The following is a 19,260-nucleotide window of genomic DNA, read 5'->3' on the forward strand; positions in this document are numbered from 1 at the left end:
TTTTTGCTTTACACCCGAACGCAACTTTAACTTCCATAACGGCTGCACTGTAACTGGAAAGTACCCATTAATGGGTGAAAAAGTGCCCATTTCGCGGTAAAGTAGGTAAACTCATAAAATGGGTAAAACGTCTTTACCCACTAATGGGTAAAGAGCTTATACGTCAAATCATGGGGTACTTTTTACCCATTTCCAGAATGCATTGTTTTCCGTGACTGGGTAAAAAAGTACCCATTTTTTAAAATTTATTTATGGGACTTAATCTGAAATTTGAGAATTTGCAATTATTTTAAAATCAATCAATAAAATGAAAAAAACATATTAATGGTTATGCTTTTGGTTTGTACTTGGTTTTTATTGAACATCATTGCAATAATTAATGAAAACAATGATATTTATACATTATTCATCAGCATCTTTTTCGTCAGCATGGATGGATTCCTTAAACGATGAAACCAAACGATTGACCATCTGACGGGTGCTAGTCGTTTTGATTCCATAACATATGATTTCGATGAAATCAATAATTTTTTGCACTTCTGCTGGCGGACGAATGTTGAAAACAGTGAACACTTTAAATAGAGTGTCCAGCGCGCGGATGGAGTCAATTCCACCGTGGATGAGTTGAGCGTCAACGTAAATAAAGTAATTGTTGCCGTTGAAAATCAGATGAGGCGCCATATCAACGTTAGCATCGGATATTCCAGGCAACATACTTCATTAATTGCTCTTGTAAAGCTGTTTCAGCATCCTGCAAAAAAAAATGTCTTTTTAACAACAGCAAAATCTAGCGTAATGGATATATTACCGTGATACATCGAATTATCGGAGCCGCTAGTTCTGCTTCGATGTCTGTAGACTCCTCCAAGGAAGATTTTCGTACACCCCTTCTGGTGAGGGAAACGAGAATGCGTAGACATCCTCGGACATTATCTGTGTAATGTTATGTTTACATGATTAATTATATGAAAGTATACAAATAGATTTTTAAGGTTAAACACGAGGTTAAACATACCATCAAGAAACGTCGAAAAAGTGCCTCTGTTTACTAGAAGACCTCTAGCAAATACTTGCTTCAAATTGGACTCCTTATTGTATGATGGCATCAATCGCTCGTACGCTTTCTGAATCTGAAAATTAGAAAATTATGCTTATGGTTTTTAAAAGGTTATTTTGTTAAAACACATTTCTGGAGACTTAAGAATGAGTGCGATAAAGTGTGAAATTTCATGAGCCAATGATTTCATCAGCACTATGACGTCATTAGCTACGACGCTGTTATGACGTTCTCATACTCATGTTTTCAGAAGATGTTTCAGTCACATCATAGGATCAGCATCATATTGACTAATGACTATGTGATTCGTTTTATCACACTCACAGTAAAACAATAAAAATCTCTATTCTAAACTATAATAGTAAAATATAACTTACTATCATTCCGTTGTATGATCGAAAATGCGGGAAAACATTCAATATCTCGAAAGTATCTCGATTTGGCATCTAACATCATAATGACAAGTCATGCGTCTCTGCCATGCTTCTAGCAATGTTGTTGAAGCTACTCGATGTTGCTTCGATTTGAGCCATCTCTTGAGCCATCTCAACTATTTCGGATGAAACGTTGATTACTTGTTTATTTTTCGGTTTGCGGGTGAACTTTTTTTTTGCTTGGTGAAACGTTCTTGCATACATTTCGAGTATGTGTTTGTATGACCCCGGAATGCTCATGGCCTGGTCCTTTACCTCCGTTCTTCCAGAAGAAAAATGACTGTAAATAATGATTATGTAATGTAGGTTATTAGTAGGTTATTGATAAATTCAAGCTGAACATTGCATTAGGTCCTAAGTAACATTGATCGATTCTCTTCGTCGACTTTCTCTTTCGTTATTAACTTGATCACATAACCAGTTCTTGTTGTGTTTGTCATATTAGATGCTAGATAAAAACTTCTTTTATTGATCTGCGTGCTGGAAATACCTGGGAATGTTTTACATGGCCGTGGGGATACAAAGAGAAAGTCGACGAAGAGAATCTCTCAATGTTACTTAGGACCTAATGCAATGTTCAGCTTGAATTATCATAATGAAAACTTACGTAATCTGGGCTGACTTCTGATAGTTTTGTTTTTTTCAAAACGGGAAATGCGTCTATGATTTTTATAGCCAATGCCAGCTTCTGGTCAGTGAAGGGATATCTGAAAATTTGTGAAAGTGTTTACCTCCGGAGCTTATTTATGTATACTGTTTGAGCTTATTTTTTGATTACTTAACAACTTCAGGTCTGAATTATAGACACTTATAGTAATAGACATACATAGTCCAATTTGGTGTGAAACGCGCAATACTATGAGTATCTATTGTCTGAATACAGCCTAATTCTTAACATAATGCATATATTTGCTCGAATATATTCATCAGTGAAAGTGAAGACCGGCATTTTTAATATTCCCGTACACTACTTATCCTACTCATATACGTACTGTTGACCTGCGAACATTCCTTCACATAAAGTACGGACCATAAGCCGTTGTGCGGCGGCTTTGAAAACAAAATTTTCCGAAATTTTGAGTTGGACTCCAAAATCTGCCGAATCTAGATTACAAAAGATGGTAGGTTGAGTAATCATATTAATTGTATTTATTTTTTAACACTTACGGTTCTTTGCTCGACTAGTGGTTCAGTCGGAACACGGTTTTCATGCACGTTTTTTTTTTCTTTTAAAGGACCACTTCCGGACGTCGATGGAGTTGGTGATGGACAATTCCTCTTGGCTGCTTCTGACAGAATAACAAGCCTGGGTCCCATCTCAGTTATTCCGATTTTTATGAGATCCGTCTCCGACACATATTTCAGCGAATCATCCGTTAACTTGTGTTCTGTGAAAAATGTGAAAATATGTAAACAAACGGCACTCTGCACCTTCATGCGCGAATAGAACATCAAGTAGAATGTTGTTTTGATCGATACCGATTTGTTTTCACAGACAATAAGACTAAGAACGATTTTTTTTATTTCTTATTTTACAAAATTAGTCATATTAATAGCAACATTGCAATTTTACATTTGATAATTTTATAATTATACGCGATGCTCTGAACTTTTACTATCCACAGACAATTGGACATAGCAACATTAGGAAAAATATAATTGATTTGATTATTTTTATTTTTACAAATGATGCTAAACGGGCAATTAGAACTAAAACATAAACTTAAACAGAAATACAAAACTAGTGCTTTACTGTTTTACTTGCAATGTAGTTCAAGATAATAATTCTAGTCAGTATATTTTAAGCTAATGTACAAGAATCTATTTTCAGGTTCAGTGTGTTGCAGATTCCATAGACTATACACCTTTTTGTTTAACACGTTAAGAAAAGATACTCGAGTAGTAATTATCTGACAAGGATACTTTATAGCTATTAAGGTTTTGAACAAACTCAATGATATTTAACATCTGAATGATACATAAGAAAGATTTATCTGTACTAGAATGATTTTCAATAATTGCATTTATTATGCCATACTTTTGTCCTGTATGAGTATTATATTTAATTACAACACCTGGTCTAAGACTAGTACCATTAATGATCAGGTGATTAACAAAAGTAATGATTTGAGGGAAATCAAATAATAGTAATGCATAGTCCAGAGATTCCTTATTTATCTGAGCACATGATTTAATATTTATTTGATCCGTTTCGTATTCGTGATTTATTATTGTGTTGACTTGTTTCAAGTTGATCCTTTTAGCCATGCTTGACGTTAAGTTCCGAAAATTACGGCATGTTTTTGCTTGTGATTTGGATACTCTAAATTTTGCTTCAAATTGTAAGCAGCTCATTTTAGCAATTGGACCACTCTGTTTGATTACTTCTACATAATGGGAAATGTGGTGAACTTTATTAATCAGAGCTTTATTAGGGAGTGCCAATTTCAGATCTTCGTAAAACTTTTGAATAAAATAATTCAATATTTCTATCATCTCATTCGTTAAGCATGTGGAAAACGAGTAATATGTAATAAAAAGCAAATCTGTAATCAAATTTGAAAATTTTTGAAATGTTGGTAGTACATCTGAGAGAATGAACGGAAAAATTCTAAGCAGTTTCCAACTTTGAGAAGCAGACTGGTTGATCATATTACCCTTTCCCTTCAAAGTTTTTGCCATAAAGTTCCCTGAAGGCTTATCATTAGCCTCCGCAACTCCATAATCAAAATTCTTTATTCTCTCGTTGATCTCGGTATCAGTAATAGCTTTGGCAATGTTGATAATATAGTTCAATATTCCCTTTCCAACCAGCCCCTCCAAAATGTCATGCATCGGGTCAAAAGAAATATTTTCTGTGAAGTGAAAATATTGCAAACAATCTAGTGCAGATCTTCGAAGGACGCCGCATTTGGAAGGTGTTGTAGCGTTATTTTCCACTGCTACGATGTCAAGGTTAACGCTCTCTCTAGTTCTGGGAGAATATTCTGCTCCGTAACGGCCACTGTGAAAGCAGTTACTAGTGATATAACAAGCACGACAAAATACGTTAGACTGCGCAGGCATAAGTTCGAATAGTTCGTGTACTGCAGCCGTATCTCCCAGAACATGAACTACTGTAGCCCGCAAAACAAATTCACCATCTTCACTTCCTAGATTGAACGTAATGCCATTTTCCGACTGAAGTCTGAGTAAGTCCTCCACAAGTGGTTGACAGATTTTTCTCAACCCATATTTTTTTACCAAGTGAGAGCGAGCCATGAGAACCGTATACACCCTGTCGAGGCCGGAATTAATTTTATCGTCAAGATTCTGAACTTTGAACGAAATCACAGTAACTTTCTGCTTTCCTCTACGGGAACCGAGTGGGTTGCAATATTCTACGTCATCGATGTGTATGGACAAGCGTACTGTAGACGGGTATTTGCGTAAGTATTCAATTGATTCGATCAATTTTCCATCCAGAAAACTACAAACGCTGCTAATGGATTTCCTTTCTCTCGCTATCATTTCCCTCGCTTGCCTGTTGCGCATTATCAGTATGAGAATATCCATAACTGAAATGTAGTGCATGGTGTCCTTCGTAAAGAAGCTTTTCTTAACGCAGCCAAATTTCTTCATTCTGTCCGTTCGGATGTTTTGGATTTTTACTGGATGGTATTTAACAATACGATTAACCTTAGATTTTCCCAGAACGATCTCCAATGACTCGGGGACATTTTTCATAGCTTTTCCACACAAATGCTCCAAGTTTTGTTCAGGAGTTTTGACATCTGCAAATATTCCATTAATATTCAAGTGGTCCAGCACATCTAGCACACGCTTGTCATCGGTTGGAATTCCTGTGTCGTTTGCAAACTTTCTGAAAAGATCCATGGAATATTTTGGTAACTATCCAGCAGCTCCGAGCTCAATTGAATAAAAGATTGTATTTTTCGTTCCGGGAGGGAAACATCGCATCGGAATCCAGTTAGAGCTGCTGAGGCATTATCTTGCAGATTCTGCCTCATAGTCGAAAATGATGAGTTTAGCATTGTGGGTTCCTTTTCATCAAATTGAGTAGCTTCCATATTTTGAGGATCGCAGTCGGGAATGGTTGCACTAGATGAAATATGTTTTGGATGAACCTGTTCAATGTGTCGCTTCAAATGCTTAAATGTGCTACGCCAAGCTCCACAATTACGACATTTAAATGTGATAGAGTTCTTTGAGCTGGTGTTCAATTTGTGGAACTCCTTCACACGAAGTTTCAGCTCATGGACATAACCTTCAATAAATGCCCCACATTTGGAAACGGGACACTGTAAGCCTTCAAAAATGTCCATATTATAATTTCAATTATAATTTCATTAAACATTTTTTTTTTGGGTCAATGATTCCTGAGCAATTTGTTTTCAAGACGTATGTTTCAATACAGGAAGCCGAATTTCCAGAAATTTAACCTCAAATTGTGGAATGAAACAAATATGCTTTTAACAACGTTATAAGCTAAGAAATCATTCAAATCATATAGTATTTCTTACCTTGAAGCTTTTTGAAGCTATCACCATCTAACTTTTTCTTTAAGCTATACATTTTTATTACTTTCTGTACTTTTTAACGGAACAAAGGCACTCGACAATGTACACCAAGTACGTGAGCAACGTTACGGTGCAACAAAGATATTTTTCACCCAATAATGGGTGAAAATGTACCCATTTTTGATCCCTAACAGGTTTCGGAAATGAGTGAAAAAGTACCCACTATTTGAAGTTTTCATTTACGCATTTTTTGACAGCTCCATACACTACCATAAAATGGGTACTTTTTCACCCATTAATGGGTACTCGCCAGTTACAGTGTGGTAGCAGTCGCTTCGTTTCTGCCAACGGTGAAGAGAAAAAAGAGATAGCATTATTATACCTTCTCTTTCTATGAAAACGGGGAGCAAAGGAATCATGTTTGCGTCGATTTATCTCTCAGCTTCAACTTTACACGTTGTGAATAGTCTCGCAATATCAAAGGATCTTGTAAAAACAATATCATGCATGATATGTTGTTCCAATATCATGCTTGATATTGAGACAGTATGAGAGTGGAAAAATATAATTTAATTGATGATTTTGCCAACACTGATGGTAACTATTTTGAAGTGATTTGAGAAGAAATTAACAATTGGCATTTCATTCAAAAACAATTTTACAAATTTATTTCCTTCTTGCAGCTGTTGAAGAATTAGATCGATTTTGACAGTTAAAACTGGTACCCTGTTGAAAATCTTAGAACATATTTTTTAAACATAAATTCACAGAATGATTTTGTAATAGATTTATTCCAAATATTCATGTAACTGGAAAAGATATCATTCCAACCATTGACACAGCATTTTTAAGAAAAATTCGAATAGTTTCATCCCAGCTCATTAAAATAAGGTTTTGACAGTAGAGGGTTAATTTAACTTACATTTATTGCTCGTAAATGATTTGTTCTACACTGTTACGTACAGTACGCTTTTGGACCTCTTCCAGCAAACATCGGTTTTGCTGTGGCAATGGAGTTTGCTCGAAGCTAGAATCGATATTTATTGTAATTAGTTAACCAATTTGATTAGAACTCTTATTCTACTAACAATTTTTAGTCCATATATTGAATTTTAGCCCAAGTATAAAGGAATAGTAAGAGCCCAAGTTTTAGTAATAAAGAACAAATTAATATTGAAAAACAAAAAAAAATGCTTGATCGATCAAAGCACTTGACAACTTCTATTGCACTTGTCGTGGCTTCGGTTGTGTTTTGCTGTCATGGTTGTTGGTCTGCTGTTCGGATCTGCGACAAGATCGGCGAAAAACAAACCAAAAATTTATTTTAATGAATGTCTTCTTCTCCTAATGTTCTAGACTAGAAGAAACAATGTCGAGAATTTATATTATATCGACATTTAATCGATAGCATAATAAGACGTCTTCAGGCTTAACAAATTGGCCATAAGTTCAGGGATTTAACTTTAACCTCAGGAAACTTCGTAAAACTTCAAACTCTTCTAAAAAGTTCAGGGAACATTGTAGAAAATAACGAAACTTAGTAGAAATTCTGGGAATCTACTAGAATCTCAGGGAGCTTTGGAAAAGTTAAGAAACTGCGGAGATGTGGGAACTCTTTTTAAGTTTGGAGGATCCTCGTAGAAATTAAACATTATTTAATTTCAGGGAACCTCATCATTGTTCGGGGATTTTCGTATAATTTCAGGATACTTCTTTGAAGCCTCATGAGTTTGAAATAGTTCAGGGAAATACGTACAAATTGAAGAAATTCCATACGTGGAACTTCTTGGAAAATCAACGAGATACGTAGAAATGTAGAAGTTTTGGGAATTTCGTAGCATTTTTAAAAGCTGCATAAAACTTTATATCAAAGTGTAGGGAATTTTGAAGAAGACCTAAAAACAGTTCAGCAAACTTCTAAGATCTTCAGGGATCCTCGTTTCATTTTAGGGAAGTTCGTACAGTTTGTCAGAGATCTTACTTCAGAAAAGCTAAATAATCTTCTTGGATATTTTGGGAACTTCGTTAAATTTCAAGGAACTTTCCAGACGTTAAAGAATGATTGTAGATGATGGGAGTCTTTTCAGAAGTAATCGTAGAATTTAAAAGAGATGGAAAAAATGTGGAATTTGGCATAAATTCAGGGAACAATGTAGAAGTTGAAGAATTTTTCTTTTAAGCTTAATGGAGTTTTTTAAATATTGAGGGAACGTTGCATAGGTTATTCGTTGCATATTCTTTCAGACATCCTTGCTAAACAGCAGGTAATGTTCGAAATTCTCCAGATAGACGCAGATATTAGTTTACTTCCTCTCGATTTTCCGCTCGAAAAATTATATAAGTCTCAGAATCTAGTTTCCCAATATCTTTAATTATGATTTTATTTTGATTTTCAAGAGATTCAAAGCTGGCTCATGAGCTCGAAACTTTCTATATTGAAAAAAATTTGGTCAAATATTTTCCAGGCATATTTATGGAATAATTATTAAAATTCTCAATTATTTTTGTTATTAGAACTTTTATGAAATTACGATCTAGGAAGGATCTGCAAATTTTATCTTATGCAATTATGATAATTGATCAAATTTCCCGATCTTTTATTTACATTTGGATCCTAATACAATCTGCATAAAAGGTATATATTATTAAGTTACTACATCCTGACAACATATGGGCTTGGGTTCTAAACCTATTTTTACGGTAACTTTCAGAATATTAAAAATTGTTTATTGGGATATATTTTGAACCTATTCCTATATCCTTAATGCATTTATTATCTGCCATATTTCAAAGCCGGAAAATTTGAAAATTATAAATTAAAAGTTTTAATTGTTGAAATATAGATGTTTATGTAAAGATGATCTAAAAAAAAGTCTGGAATTATCTAACCTTCAGCATTATCTAACATGAGAATTTTCTTAAGTTTGAGATCGTTAAAGTCCTTAGATCAGGACAATATGTAATTTCATTACAAACAGCTTCAACAAACGAGCATTGCCTGTTACAAATCAGTATGCTTATAAGGCTCCCTGAAGCGTTTGTTGTGAAATAAAAACAATAAAACTAAATGTTTCACCATTAAAATAATTGTAGCTACGCCAATGTAGACCTTATAATAACATACCAATCAAAGCAAAAAGTGAGCATCTCCATAAAATGCATTATTTGTTAATATAGGCCAAGCATGACGGTATTGGCCAACAAAAGTAAATTCAATTTCAAATCATCAAAAATGCATTAACTTATAACGATATCTTATTCTCAAACACTCATCGAAATAAAACTCAATCTGTGGCCAGGACTACAAACCAAATAAGTGCGAGAGAGCCCATTTTCCAACAGATAGCTCAACTCAATTGTGCGAGCTCCAAGCACTCATTCTCCGTAATCACCAAAAGTTTGCCACCTGTTCAACCAACAAACCTTCACCGTTCTGGATAGTTCATCGTTCTCGGAAGTTTGTCTTACAAAGCCTACCCTAGTCACCTTCATGGCCACCACCAGCCAGAACCATTGTTCCACCCCGTACCAATGGTAACAATGACGAGGGGATTCCCAAGTTCCAAGGAAAATGCTAATTTCGTTTCCGCAAATTCTCGACCGGCAAGATTTGGGTTTCCCGGTTCAGAAACAGTGAAAAGCTTCACCCTTCGGTAAAGTCGTGAAACTCTTTTTTGCCATTTTCATCTTTCTTCAACCACGTTTTACGTGGCTTTTATGGTAGCAACAGCAGCAGCAGCAGCACTTGAAAGGCTCCGGGAAACGATGGCATCCGAATCCGGACAGTCAGCGAGAGAGCATGAGAGACCATCACCGACCGCAAATTGGAGGAAAACTTTAACAATGTGCAATTCTCGTCCCTTCGTTGACGACTGACGGTGGTGGTAGAAAGCACCCGGAACAAGTACAGTGCCAGGAAGTGCTGGAAGCGTTCAAAGAACTGCTGAAGCAGTCAGTGGCAAATAACTCGAGCTGGAAGGAACGAATTGAATAAGAATGAAATGAAATCAGAAAAAAATACTCCACCAAAGCTGTTTCAGCAGAGGAAGGCAACACAGAATGTGATTTCCAATTTTCTTGTTTTTCGACGGACTTTTTTTTTCCTGTCGTTTGGGTAAACTTTTCTTCACTGTGTGATAGAATGAAAACGTTTAAATTCAAATGGCATTATACGCGATTATATAATCATGGTGCCATCAGGAGCAAATCGCTTTTAGATTATGTGGATGTTTTTTTAATTGCTTGGATACTATCTTCAAAGTGGCCGTGGCGAGAGGATGCCATTTTTTATACTGCTGTGTTTTGAAGCAGACAGCCATGATTCATTCGATTCTCTGATGTGGTTGGTTTAGCGTATGGTATAGTTCTACTTTGAATAGAATATATATGTATCTTCGGAAAAAAAGATCTACAGCAGAACGATTATTTGGCGTATTATAAAGAATAAAGAGGCATAAATCGAATCTGGAAAGAGTCACATAAGTGGAGATTTGGACATTAAGATATAATCATCAGTATAATATCGTAATCTCTATAATAAAGAAATTAAAGAGCAAATGAAGTGTCAAAGGTGCATAATCCACTCAGACCGAAAATGTATACTTTTTGAACCCCGCCCTCCGTCGCCTTCGTTACTAAAGTATACATTTTCTAGAACCCGAAAGTGGTTCCACGATATACGGATTTGTGAGTCCAACTTTTTGCCATGATGACTTAGAAAATGTGTATTTACACGACAATTTTCTTAAAAAAATAGAGGAAAACGGATTTTTTTTTTTAATTTTTCGGATTTTTCAGATTTTTTTAGATTTTTAAAGATTTTTGTTTTTTAGATTTTAACATTTTAAAAAAAAATTAAAACGATTTTTTTTTTTCATTTTTGGGGTAGTAAGCTTTTTCCTTTATATTCTAATATCATTTTTGCATGCAAAGTGCCACCCAAAAATTGCCGAAGGAGCGGAAAATTGTCTGGATGTTACAGAGAGTATTTATTTGTACGTAACAGGTTGCGTATATCTGCAAAATAGAACATATATTCTGGCAACCATGGTTAATTTCTGTTCGAAAATTGTTTGGTCGATAATACCTACTAGTATCACATCGCACTATCAATTGGATGATATCTACTCCAACATCAAAATAACTTTGTGGATTTTCGTCACATTGCACACTGGGCCAGGAATGCAATCTAGCGGAGCAAAATTAATAACTCCGAAACGAAGCATTTTCGTGACTTTGTGTCTTGGGCAAAGTTTCTCATCATAATAAGGACCATCTATTGATATAAACAAATAGTTCAAAACTCTTCTGCAAAGTTGGCGTCGCAATCTAACTTTTTTCTATGACGTTTTGGAGACTTGATGTCTTCGGCAAAGTTGTTTATTTTGACAAAATAAACAGTTCTTTCACAGACGTAACATTTCCACAGCCTACTGGTTCCGAGTTATATGGAGTTAAAGAAAAAATTCGTTTAATTTTTCTCTTATGCGAATGCATTAAATAAATAACATTTGTGAAGAAATATACTACACAGATAAAAATTCTGAATTTTAATTGTGATGTAAACATTCATTCACGTAGACTTGTATTTCATTTCACGCAACCGAACAATTAGCAAATAATGTTGTTTACAAAGATGGGCTTTTGTATACAATATTTGCTACAAGGCATGAGATGTGTCAGAACTTTACATGATATATAATATAAACGTATATGATATGTGACGCTCCATTCATGTGCATCATAATGAACAGAAATTTACACTACTTTTTCGAACTGTGTAGTTTAAGCTTTAAATTTTAAAGATATTGTTGAAAAAACGAATAAAAACAACAATTTTTGAACTTTGATATCTCTCAAAGCGCAAAAAATTGCAACCTGACATTTTCAGCAAAAATTAAGCAATGCTCGATAAACAAAATATCAAAATTTGATTGAGGTATATTTTGGTATTTTTTTAGATTTCTTCATTCTAGTGGAACATGTTCGGGGAAATCGATGTAATTTCGGCCTACAGGCAATTTGGGCCCATACATAAATTCAGCAATAGACTAAATTTTCAATAGCGACCAAAAATATCCATTAGTACCGTCTCAATGACGCGTTCATCTAGATAAAATTGGCAAACAGCAGATTTTTAGCGATGGGCCCAATGTTTGATTCATAGGCCAACATTAGAGCCATTTCCCCTATATTGAAATTGCGTTTTGAAGACTTGACGACTTAGGCAGTTGTTTATCTTGATAAAATAAACAACTCTTCTGCAGAACACTTATTTTCAAATCTTTTTCTGTTATTCCATATAATTCGAAAACAGCAGGCTGTGAAATTTTGACGTCTTAAGGGGAGGTTTATTTGGATTTGGCTGAAAAACAGTTGAACTTTGGAATTTTTTTCAGAAAAATGAAAAGACATACGAACTTCCGGTTTCGATAATTATATTTGTCCACTATTCCTGAATACTTGGAAATTTTTTTAAGGTAAAAATAAACAAAATGGCGGCTCAAAATGGCGGCTCGCGTGGAGGAGTGTCAGTCAGGTTTTGCTGCAGAACTTCGAGTGCACACCCTCTGGTGGTGAACTGAAATGAAATTTTTTTTTTATTGTGGTTAAAGTTGATAATATTCCCTATGGCTTATATCTAACTATAACGAAATCCGACAAAAATTTACCAAATTATGGACATTTGAAAATTTAGTGCTTTTTTTACCCCTTTTTTTCTCACTTTGACCTTGCTTAAAAAATAGTAACTAACATTTTTTTTTCATTTTAGGTATAAGCCATACAAAAAATAGTGTCCTTCAAAGCGCAATTTTTCGATTGTAAATCGGATCATTTGTTCAAGCCCTATGCTCTAAGTTGTTATAAAAAATATGGTTTCGAGAAAAACGCGTTTAAAGTTTTTGTTGCGTCCCTCAGCGCGCATGACAAAGGTTCACTCAAAGCGCCATAACTCGCTAAATATGTTTCGGATCGTAAAATCCTTTTGGCCACATATTCTACATACTTGTAGCTTTCATTTCATGCAAAAAAAAATCAATTCAGTATATCAGTATAAACAACTTTGCCAAAGTCGTCAAGTCTTCAAAACGCAATTTGAATTCATTAAAAAAAAGTTATGATAAAAAGATATGTTCCACTAAAATGAAGAAATCTTAAAAACACCAAAATAAACCTATCTCAAATTTTAATATTTTTTTATATAGTGTTGCTTATTTTTTGCTGAAAATGTCAGGTTGCAATGTATTGCGCTTTGGGAGATATTAATGTTAAAATATTGTTGTTTTCTCGTTTTTTTTTCTACAGTGTCATTCCCACTAAAGAACTTCTCAAAATCTAACCCCCTTAAGTAAATACTCATCCCTAGGTAAAAAAGTAAAGATCACAGGTATAAAAATGAAACAACAATGTGTTGAATCGGAACCTACCTAACTAATAAAAACCAAAGATTTAAGTAAACTAAAGGAGAAAAATCTATACAATTCTCTAATAAGTAAAATCCTACAGGTTTGGTAGCCATTAGACTGATGCAAAATTTGAAATTTTCGCTCCACAGTGCTCAAACGGTTCCAAATTGGGTCCTGATTAGCCTCCCAAAACTTGAACTCATTTAGTGAGAAACTGACTTGGCACAAACCATTTGAAGTTTATACGGAAATTACTATAGGAAAACAAAACTTTTTGTTCATTGTCTTCTAGCCTTTTTTCATACTGTACTGTTAACAAATTCTATGGGATTTTTTATCAGTTACAACTGTGATGTGGTGTGAAAAGAACCCACCATCAGTGCAAGGATTACCTATGACTGCAGATACTTCACTGATTGTAAAGTTCTGCCTGATGGTTTGTTGCAGCAGGGAAGACAAACGACAAGATGTACGTTTATCAACACGTGACAAGGGACTGGCAAATCCACGAACCCTTGTCCAGTCTACAAATCCTTTGAAACCCTTAGGCTGCCCCCCAAACCCAGCATATAATAATGTTTGATTAATGAAATGTATTCAAAAAAGGGTTGTCTAGAGAGAACAATCTTCAACTGGAACGTACTCACCAAATCAATATATCCGGGAGTGCATTCCCGATGCTTAATTTTCTCTAGTCATTTTTAAACAATCCAGCGAATCCAACCACACAATAACTAAATATCACTTTTCATCTTCATGTCACTCTGTGCACAAAAGCAATGGGATTTTTTATCAGTTACAACTTTCCAGAAAATCGTCTTTCAGCCAAACGTCAAATGAAATAGTTATTAATTGTTTAAGAGATTGATAATCTTATGGCAAGAGTAAGCAACTGTATTGTGGGCAACACTGTATTCTGCATAGTGACATAGTAGCCATGATTTGTGTCCTCTATTTTGAGATAGATATTAACCGAAATTATGGTTTCTCCATAGTAATTCCCATATAAACTTCAAATGGTTTGTGCCAAGTCAGTTCCTCACTAAATGAGTTCAAATTTTGGGAGGCTAATCAGGGCCCAATTTGGAACCGTTTGAGCACTGTGGAGCGAAAATTTCAAATTTTGCATCAGTCTAGTAGCCATCATAATGAATTAATGAAATTAGGTTGTTAGCGGAATGCTTAAATAAAACAGCACAAAAGGTTATCTTCCATTTAATTCCACTTAATTAATTTTGGTATCCATGACAGATACGTATTTCGACTACAATGTGCAGTCATCATCAGTGTCATTCCCACTAAAGAACTTATCAAAATCTAACCCCCTTAAGTACTCATCCCTATGTAAAAAAGTCAAAATACGTACTTATGAATACTCGATAATCACCGAGGAATCACCGAGGGCTAATCACACGGAAGCACGTCTTACCGTCTCAGAAGCTGCAAGTGGACTGTGCAGAGACAATGACGGTACCAACGATGCCTGGTCGAGTGCTAGGTCGCTGTGGACGGAAATCACTCACACATTCATATTCATCTAGCTACGAGGCGAACAGGGCGATGCGCTGGATGATTTCGCCCGAGTTTAGCACATGTTACACTACAGTATTTATGCACCACACATCTTCCTTCCTCTAAAAAAAAATACACCTGTGGTTTATAGACTCTCTCTTCTTTTCCAATAAAGCAACGACGAATCTACCTCAAACAATACATTTAAAGTAAAATATATATATATTTGAGTTACCTTTTATTTAGATGGTTCGAAAGCGAGTTCGAAAGTATTATTATTTGTATTTTCCCAAACAAACATTATATTTTCTGTACAGCTTTAAAGTGTCGTGAGTTGGTTCGATAACGATTATCTGCTCAGCCAATGTCATCTCTTTATTCTACCGACATTATGCAACACTCAGTCATTCTTCAATAATTATGAAATCTTCAATTGTGTAATATAATAAAATAGTAATTGATTTGGTTGTTCGACTGGTTGTATAGAGATTTCGTTTTTATGGCTTTCTCAATGATCCCACGTGTTTCCATTTCAAGAAGTTGGTGCTCTGCCCCTTCTCTGTACGCAGCTGGCACGTTGTAATATGCGTTCTTTACTGGTGTAATCGTGTTGTCTACGTTGAACTTGACTGTTACGCCTGGCATCGTCGGGAATTCCTTCACGTCTTCTGTTATTTCGCAATTATTGACTTGCAGTAGCCTAAAATCGCTAGCTGTCGATCGATCAAGAAGCGATCGGAGTCCCTTACGGATGACATGGAAAATCGCTGTAATGGGAGGGCTGCTACTATTTGGTACAACAATCTCAGCTCTAAACGTCCGTTCCACTGACAGTGGTTCTTTTGACCCATATGCGAGAATTCCCTTATTCTTTTTGTTAACCATTTTTTGCCTTGCCGGATTCAAAGTCGCGCTTTATGCGGTCCCAATCATTTCTGCATACGACGTTGATGTCAGCACCGGAGTCAATAAGAAAAGAAATCAAACTAGCTGACCCCAAACTGTAGTTAATCAAAACGTCTTCTAGGGATAATACATTGATATGCTAGAAAGAACAAAACACATAGTGATCATCAATAAGTATATTATCACATTGATTTCAACATCGATTATTTAAAAAGTTATGCATTTTTATTCTTTAAGTAACTGTTTGTCATCTTCACGTCCGTCATCATGGTCACTTGATACGTCCTCTCGCTTAAAACGGACTGCATTGACACGTTTGCTTCTGCAAGCTGCTGCGAAGTGCCCTAGCTTGCCACAATTGAGGCACTTCTTATCGAGTGCAGGGCATCGACCGTTGCTATGGAATGAAAGGTTGCACCGTGAACAGCGGGACCGTCGTCCTTGAGCATGATCGATCTGACGGCGTTTGGCAGGTGGATCACGGGTGGAGTTATCCAGATTCCTGCGTTTCTGGTTGCTACTGTTCGTTGTACTCTGGTGTTTTATTTGAAATACATGGTCGTTTGTAGGTTGTGTTGTCTCAGCCTCATATGCCTCGTCACGGGTAGCTGCCTGCACGATGAAATTCGTTTCGTGTCCGTACGTTCTGGATGCTTTGACTAATGCTTTGTTCCGTTGACCTTTAAGTAGCTGCGCTCTCACAAATCGGTCCTGGTCATCATTGCTGTAACCACATAGCCTGACCTTGCACATTAGACGTGCATGAAATCCGCCGTCGCATTTCATTCCTGTCTTGTATCATGGACGAGAACTCTTCGTGTTCCGCCGTTGTATCTGTCATTGATCGGAAGTAAGCATGGATGTTAGCAGCAAACGTCTTATAACAGTTCACGTCTGTCAGACATGGGCGTAATTTTGCTGCTCAGACTATCTCTTGTAGATCGGGGCCCATTGAAAGAAACAAAAGCTGTGACATTACTCAGCGATACGGCGATCTCAAAATTTTCTGTATTCCTATGTATTCCATTCCTCCCACATCTTATTCATCGGAATACCGGAGGGGAATGGTTGGATGTTGCTGGGAGCATCGATAGGCACACAGGTTCGGTTTCCCGGTGTGATGAGGATGGGCATTCGTATTTTTGCAAGGATTGTATGGTTGAAGCCTCAGCCAACACTCGAGAACTTTTTCAATTCGATCCATCCGGTCGTTCGGAATTTCTCCACCGAGGTTCTTCGTGAGTGACGTTGGACACATATCAGCTTGACCATCTTTCTAATTCGCTTTTCCATTAGTTGGTCCGGTACACGGTTCGGTAAGGGATTGATCCGGACACGACGGCTGTATGGGCTCATTTTCAGAGCCAGTGCCATCTGCTTCGTCACCAGAACCTCTGCTATTGGTATCGTTGCTTGCAGATTTATCGCTGTAGGATTCACTACCGTCGGAGTCACTACCGTCAGAATCGCTTTCCGTGTCCAAGTCACTGATTGCATCGTTATGGTCAACTGCCTCGTGCTCAGCATAAATTCCTTCCGATTGCGCTTTAACGGGAGGTTTGGGATTTACATCATAGCCTTCCTGTTCCGTTTCCTCGACTCTTCGTACGTATTTCCCATTCATGGTGCTAAGCTGTCTGGTTGTGCAATTTGCTTTCGCTTTGCTTCGTAGTGCTGCACTATATACCTGTAACAAACACATATGCAAAGCATTAGCTAGATTTCGAATGCTCCGTCGTCTTATTAATAACGGGTAGGGTAGAGCACTACTTCGTCGTAATCACCTATTTCCGTTCTATCGATAAGAAAAGATCAATAATATTAATGATTTCACCATGCACAAATCAATAAAAGGTTTGTTCAGATGCGTTAGTTCATTAGCTACAACATCAATCCTATTAGAGCGCATTATATGAACGCTCATTGTTCTCAAAACAAAAGAAGCGCTCCTAGCGAATCTCCTTTTTCTACGTTTATCCGTAGGACGAAGAAAATCTAATGGCGTCTCAATGCGTTTAGACGGAATTAAAACTCGTAGGACGAATTTAGAATCAAGAAGCAACATTAGATTTTAAACAATATCTCAACAATGTGTGACTCTTTATCAAATCTAACTGTAAGTATGGAAAGGTGAATAAATTTAAAAGTCATCTTTGAGAGAAATTTTCTATTTTTTATTCAAACCCGTTCAAAAATTAGAGGTAAAGCGGGGGTTGTTCTTAGTAGGACGGAAAATAGATCAAAACCCCTATTATGATTTTTTTTATGTTTTCCATTCGATTTAGCGGCGACGTCCCGACCCGCACTATGAACATCCGTTTATCAGTGAAAGATCGCCTTAGCGATTGTCCCAACACTCCCAACACGCTTGAGGTTGTTTCAAGATTCGATAATAGCGGTTGTCCCAACTCGCTTTCTTGTTTCTATCCAGAGCAAACACGTTTTCTGTATTAGAATACAGTCACGTTTATTACGGATGTCCCATTCCGCATTGAAATCTTTGAAAGTTCTATGTAACTTGTTGTTCTATGTATGTGCTGTGCCATACAAGCTGACATCGACGTGTTACTACACTGGTGCAGGCTAAACGGAATGGATGTAAATGCCCGAAAATGTAATGTAATTTCTTTCTATCGAACAAGGGTGGCGTCCATTTTCGATTATAGAATGTTGACAACTAGCATCGACAGAGTAAGCACTGTTAAAGATCTGGGTGTGCTACTTGACAGTAAGCTGAGGTTTACCCAACACATAGCTGCAACGACCGCCAAGGCGTACGCAGTGCTTGGATTCATCAAACGAAACACGCAGCAGTTTGAAGACATTCATTGCTTGAAAAGTCTCTACTGCGCGCTGGTACGCAGCATACTTGAATATGGAGTGCTGGTGTGGGCGCCATACCATGTCGTTCAGATTAACCGGATCGAGCGTATTCAAAGGAACTTTCTTCGATACATCTACCGACCTTGGCTAGTAGGAGGATCCTGTTGTAGCGGCTTTTTATATTCGACATCCTGAAGAGCAACGTAGACTGCTCAGTACTGCTGAGCAATATAAATGTAAATATTCCGGCCAGAACGATCCGGCGTGCAGATTTTCTCCGCCTTCCTGTGCACCGCACTCTTTATGGACAGAACCATCCGTTTGATGTTTGTTTTTTTTTTTCCTTTGGTTTGTTTTTTCCGTCGATCTTGTTTTCCGTGCTGAGCACCAATGCTACCGACGTGTCAGGAAGGCAGCTCCCACACCTGGACCCTACCTATCGACCCATCAACTCATGAACCGGGGACCAACGGCTTTACTTCCCATCCGAAGGAAGGCGTGATCAGAGATGTTATGCCTCAGAACATCCCGGCGGCGCCGACTGGGATTGAACCCAGGCCTGCTGGGGTGAGAGGTAATCACGCTTACCACTACACCACCGG

General features: G+C 36.8%; 1 pseudogene; it reads right to left on the reverse strand.

Annotated features, from left to right (window-relative positions):
- Window positions 1–394: 394 nt before the first annotated feature.
- Window positions 395–17,107, reverse strand: LOC135715351 (uncharacterized; annotated as a pseudogene).
- Window positions 17,108–19,260: the final 2,153 nt, after the last annotated feature.

Source organism: Ochlerotatus camptorhynchus, unplaced genomic scaffold, assembly GCF_037179485.1.
Source record: "Ochlerotatus camptorhynchus isolate MF236.1 unplaced genomic scaffold, CSIRO-AGI_Acam_v1.1 ptg000866l, whole genome shotgun sequence".
In the NCBI taxonomy this organism is placed as follows: Eukaryota; Metazoa; Arthropoda; class Insecta; order Diptera; family Culicidae; genus Ochlerotatus; species Ochlerotatus camptorhynchus.